This window comes from Cuculus canorus, chromosome 7 (assembly GCF_017976375.1).
Source record: "Cuculus canorus isolate bCucCan1 chromosome 7, bCucCan1.pri, whole genome shotgun sequence".
NCBI classification, from domain to species: domain Eukaryota; kingdom Metazoa; phylum Chordata; class Aves; order Cuculiformes; family Cuculidae; genus Cuculus; species Cuculus canorus.
The window spans coordinates 35,303,203-35,309,816 of NC_071407.1; positions in this window are offsets into that span (position 1 = coordinate 35,303,203).

The window sequence follows — 6,614 nt, forward strand, 5'->3', positions numbered from 1 at the left end:
CCTGGAAGGAGCTGCCCAGCAAATGTGACATCAAGCCATCACAGAAAGATAGAGGTAATGCATGAAGGATGACAGCAAGAACCTCTGGAGAGCGACAAATTCCCGTACAGCCACATGGCCTGCTCCAAGATGGGGATGGAGCACAAAACCTACAAGGAAACGGGGCCATGATGGACCTGGGCAGCCTTTGCTGACATCACAGCCCTGCACCCAGCTGGTCAGAGAGGAAGAATCTCCCACTCGCCCCACCTAACCACATCACTTCTCCCGTGAGCCGGGCTCAGGCTCATCCCTAATGCGCGTCTCCTTTCAGAGCACTCGATTATGTCTGCATCTCCAAATTCCTGCAAGGTATTTGCCGTGGCAACCTCGCTGGGAGGTTTATAGGGGCTGGGAGTCTCCCCCTCAGCCCCCTGCCCACCCAGGGATCAACAGGCAAGCTTGGGAAATGAAACTGTAAAGCTGAAAAAGGAATAAGTGAGCCAGAAAGTGGAAGTCGACACCGGGCTCGGCTGAAGGGAGATGCTGAACTGCAAGTTAAGGGATGGTGAAACAAGGTCAGCAAGATTTATATTGACAGCCTTGGATGGCTTCCAGCCCCTACTGTCAATGGTGAAGGCTTGGAAAAGAGGAGGGAAAAAGTTGCTCTCCTTCTAGGAACCACGCTGCAAGGTTTGCAGAGAAATCTCCACCGGCACAGCCGGGTCCTGCAGATGGGAAAGCAAAAAATAACCCCCCCACCCCAAAATACTCGTTTTCCAATTGTAATGCAACACAAAGCCCAGCTGCAGCAGATGTTGAACTCCAGGTCAGCAGGACCACAGAGGAGTTCAGACATTCAGCATCACCTCAGTTTAAATAAACCAGCCGCCCAGCCAGCCCAGACACCTGGGTGAAGGGCTCCCCACCGTGATGGGTGGAAACCTAGTTAACCATTCCTTCCCAAAGCCACAGTGCACACATAGAGGCTTAAAGCCACCTTCAAGCATCCAAGAGAAATATATACACCCTATCCTTGGGACCCAGGCGGCTGTAAAGCCTCTCAGTGCTGGTGAGCCGCCGTGGCTCAGACCACCTATGGCCTGGGAGCAGGATGCTGAGCACAACATTACCCACATCCCACCAGGGTTCCTTCACCTCTGGGAAGATGAGCTGTCCCTGCCGAAAGATGCACCCACGCCATGGGGCTGGCTGATAGGAGACATCCACTCCCGCCCCCTCTCTTGGCATCCCGAGTCATTCCCTTTATTGACAGCTAACCTTTCTCCTGTCACTGCCCAACATAAACTAGGTTATCCCGCCCTGACTCCCTCCAGATGCTCCTTCCCCACTCTATACATTGACTATCTTATTAATTTTTAACCATCCTCCCGCTAAAATTAAGCTTACTGATGTATAAACCCTACATCTATTTTCTCTTTTTGCCTTCCACGCCGGGCACTGAGCATTTCCCAGTCCCCCGAGGCCTCGCTCATCTGATGGTTATCGTTCCAGCATGACTCCTGCCAGCCAGCGAGCGCTTTCGAGTGAATCTCACTGAGCCCCATCTCCTTTTTCAGTGCTTTCAGCTAGAGCCGAAGAAAATTAATTTTTCATTCGGATGGGGCCAGAAGCACCCTGAGGTGGTAGAGGGCCAGGAAACTGCATTTTCTTTTTTCTTCCCCTGTAACATTCACAGGTCGGATGTGAGAAAGAGAGGAGGAAAGTCATTTCGAGCCCGGGTACCATGGGTTGTACACACTTTGCTGCAAGAAAAGAGCTAACCCTGATGCTTTCCATGATGCCTCACATTTTTAAGGCTTTGGAAAATCTGCCCTTGCTGCCCAGAGGGATGCTTTCCCCTCTGCACACGATGACATTTGCATTGCTCCTCTGGATTTAGCTAAAAATCCCTCTTCTCTGCACTGTCCCCTTTCAGTCCATGATTTATTCCTGCTGCCACAGCACACCCCATACCTGCCACTCCGCTCCCTGAAACAGCGGCAATCTTGGCCCTGAAACGAGCCATGCTCAGCGGTCTGACAGGGCTGGGAGGGTGAAAATAGGGGTGAAATGAAAATTTATGCTGCTCGGATGTCTGGTATTGCGCCTATATGTCTTTTATTTTTAGTTTTTCAAGCCCTGGCTCTGCAAAAGCATCTTAATTACTATTCTTCAAGTATAAAATGAAACACAGATGCTCTCTCGTTGCAGAGGTCCAACGGTTTTCATCGGGGGGTTCTGCTAGAGAGGTACATCATAGAAAGAAAAACATGGAAATTATTATTATTATTATTTTAAGGGCTGTTATGTCAGAGCTATTCGCGGTGGCCCTGTGCCAGCACATGCCTCCCCGGCATCGCTTTCACCCCGGCCTGCTGACGGCTCCCCTGAGCTCAGCTTCTTCCCATGCACCCTCCCTGCTTCAGTAAATAGAAATTATATCATCCCCCAGCCCCAAAACACGCCTTCATTTGCCCACGGTTAGGGAATACTCCCAAGTCGGTCCTTGGAAAGGTGATGTCCATGGGGTTTGGGTACATCTGATATTTTATATTAAGCAGAATCACCACAGCAGGGTGGAGAAAATAGGAAAAAAGGGGTTTTTTAATAAAAAAAAACCCCAAAACACAGCCCTGAAGCCCCTGATAGCTGTGGTGATTTAGCTGGGGCCGTGGCAGGTTTCCCCTCACCGTCCCACGTGCCAGTGGAATATTGGCTCCTCGGCATATTTTCCCTTTTCGATGTATGAAAAAACATAAAGACATGTGAAGTTAAGCTTCCAGGGATTTCTACTCACCCAGAAAAGAAGGTAAAAAAAAAGAACCCACTCCAAAAAAACCAAACCGAAACAAAATCAAACCCTGGCTGAGGTAAGAGCTGTCTTTTTACCTCTGCTTTTTTTTTACCTCTGTTAAGCCCAAAGAGGGGTCCCTTTTCCAGAGCCCCCATCTGATGCAAGGAGGCAGAAAGGGAGAATCTGGCCAAAAACAGCAGTACTTTTGTCCAGTTTTAAGACAACTAAATAAGCCTTCCGATAATATAAAAAAAGTAGGTGACCCACAGGCTGACTTATTTGTGGAGAGTTTTATGCGGGGATGAGGGACCTGGGATGTGAATTTTATGTATTTATTGTACATGTTTATTCCATGTAGCATTATTCTGTCAGTTAATAGTTAAATAGGGATTTAAAAGACAGCCTTTATCCCTGTATAGACAGAGAATACCATTTAGCACTGCCAGTGGTTACAGGTTCATCACGTCTCATTATATACAGGTGGGCTTTTTAATTATATCCTTATTTGTGACCTTTGCTAGGTGAAAAGAGCATGCATGCAGCACATCTACTGCCAAGAAAAAGCTGGAAAGGGTATATCAGCATGCACCAAATCCTCAGGGACAGGAAGGCAGATGGAAGCATTAATAACTACAAGCTTATCCATTTAAAAAATAATCTCGTTAGCCGGCAGCAAAGCACAGCTACAAAAGTCACCATTGCCACGTTACTCCCAGGCTGTAGCCAGAAAGAAGGGGAAAAAAAAGTCATAAAATCACTCACTGCTTTTATGACAATGGAGCTGGACTCCCAAACTGGCCAAAAAAAACCCTCTTTGATGGTGATCCAGGGTATTTTGGCGTACAGGAGCAAGCGTCCCTCCTTTGCTCTCTACTCAAGGCACAGGGAGATGTGCAAACATCACTCCACTGCAAGCAGAAATTGGGTGGCTTATGGTGTACCCAGGTTGGGATTCCAGCTCCTGGGGAGGGGTATAAGGACGATCTCTCTCAGGGACCCTCACTCAGCACAGATGCCCTTCAGGGTGCAGGACCCAGGGTGCTGCACCCCAATTCCTCTGGGAAAAGGATGTTGTCCAGCCTCGTGCATATGGGCAAAGCTCTGCTGCCACAGCAGCCTTCAAATCCACTCCTACAGCAACATAGCTATAAATATATATATAAAATAGGGGTTCTTGCTCCGGCACAGGCAAAAGCACTATTTATTGGTCAAGGCACTGTGGTCCCCTTTTCAAAATACTCCAGCCCTGCGTCTCACCTCTTTCAAGCTCCATCAAGGCTGTTGCCACAAAGAACACTTTCAATGCCATATATAACTTTTTCCATAGGCAGAATAAGGGGTGGGTATTATTTTTCTTTTTTACACAACGTTGAGAGTTTCCATGACCCACCCCAACCTGTGTGTATAAACACGGGCGCAACTGTGCGATGCAAGGGGATTTCAGGGGATGGTGGCTTCTCCCTTTTCCTCATTGTAACACGCCATGGAGCCTGGCTCCGCATCCTTAGGGAGCCCGGACATCCCATCCCTAAAGCCAGCTAAGCTCCCACAGCTGCAGAGCTGGCTCTTTCCCATTTTCCCAGGAGCCTGCAGGTTTGCGAAGAAGCGCTTCTAAATAAAACAAAGACCGAAAGCATGGGCGATGATACCCAGAGCTGTAGGGACACCCCGTTTTCCCATGGAAAGAAGATGCAGACCCAGGATAAACACAGAGATGCTGTACCGCCCGCTATATGGATCAATGTTATACCATTGGGCAGCACAGCAGAAAACCAGCCAGGGGTCTGCGTTTCCTGCTCTGAAATCAACCCCTTAGGACTGCTGGCTGGGATTTAAATACTTCATAGAATCATTAGGTTGAAAAAGACCTTTGAGATCATCAATTCCAACCATCCTTGTCCAGTACTAAATCATCTTACTTGTCTGAGTCAAATTAACTTCAGATCCCCATGGCTGTATTCCCATGCTCAAAGCCATGAAGAGGAGGAGAGCAGAGAAACAGGAGTATAACACAGTTAACCGAGGGTCAAAAACCTGTAGAAATTCAGTTTTCAGTGAAATCAATAAATGAGCACTCCTTCCACAGGCTTTCCTCCGCCGAGCAAAGCCAGCTCTGAAAAAACAGGGTAAATAGGAGTCAAGAGTAATAAAAAGGTGAAAAAATAAAGCCTGAACCTCAGGCTATGTGATTTCTAACGCAAAGGCCAGCTGGCAGACCCACCCAATGGAGAGCAGCACTTTTCTGAAAAAATATAAAAGCATCCTCCGATTTTCACATTTGTAATTTCATTTTCTCCTCCCCTCCTCATTGATGCCTCCTCAAATGGAAATGTTGTTCCTGGGAGGGAATATACCCCAACGGGACTGGAGGTCAGCTCATTAACGCCGTTTTACAAATAGCTGCTTTTTAAATACATATTTCTATTTATATACTATATATTATATAGAATGTGTATTATATATGTGTTATTACATAGTTATTACATATCTTGTACATTGTATTACATAAAGTAATTATAGAATGTGTATATTATTGCATAATTATCGTGTTATATATAAAATCTATATAACAAATACGCACAATATATAGTATACAACATACTATATACAATGTAGTATATATATTATCTATAACAATATATAATATACATTCTACAATTGTTTTATATATATATATAAACTATATATCCCTCCAATTTGCTTTGTCTCTGGCTGAACGCTTTCAGAATTGCCGATCTTTCCCCTGGAGCCACGGTTTCAGCAGGCACAGCACTAACACCCCCATCACCCCATGAGCCTTTCGCCCCCAGCAAGTGGCAAAGCCGTAGCTCACAGGGGATGTGCTGAGCCCACAGAATATGCTGAGAGTAGGAAAGTCCTACTCTCAAAAGTAGGAAAAAGTAGGAGGAGGGCAGGAGGAGGGTAGGAAAGTCCTACTCTCAAAAAGTAGGAAAGTAGGAGGAGGGCAGGAAGCTATCTCAGCAGAGCCTGATGGTGCAACCACAGCTGATTGGAACAAAGGGAAGAAGTGAAACCATGACCTGAATTTGAAAAAAAAAAATCAACTTGCCGCAGCAATCAGGGAGGGAGAATTGATGCAGACCAGGTCATCCAGTACCCTTGAGGATGCTGCGCCCCATCTCTCAGCCATTCCTCCCCTGTTGGGACCTCCTCAGATCCCTCCCCGCCTTGCACTGAGAGCTTCAGCTGGAGTAAATACCTCCAAAACCCATTCAGTGCCAGGTTTAATTTATCATCTGGGAGAGGGAGCTAGGTTTCTGCCTTCCCAGCCGAGGGAAAAGGAGAAATCAATAATACAGCACGGTTGATTTTTCACATTCAAATACATTCCTATCTCCAAGGCTTTTACTCTTTCCAAGCAATTGCTTTTGCCCCGCATTGGAAATTGCTTGTTAGGAAGGTGGGGAAGCAGATAGAAGTCTTTGAGCTCCCAGCACAGGTGATGCAAAACTCCAGCCTTCGTTACCAAGATTTAAGCGGCTGAGATTTCCTAAGCAATAAAAAACCTCACCTAATTAAGTCAGGGCTATTAGGCAGGACTTCCAAGGGTTGCTGCCAGGATGGGTCTGCAGCCCCGCTGAAAGCAAAGGACCCTGCAGGTAATTTCTTTAGTGAATAAATGGGGATTTACTGTACTGCAAAGATGGAGAGCACACACTCTTATTAAAAAAAAAGAAAACAATAGCATAAACAGCCTCTTGCAAATCACTAAGTCAACTGTCCTATCACCTCAGCAGTGAATTATCCAAACACTGAAATACTCATCGAGGGACAAAGTATTCAGGCAGGTATTTCTGCGTTAAAAAAGTAAACCCAA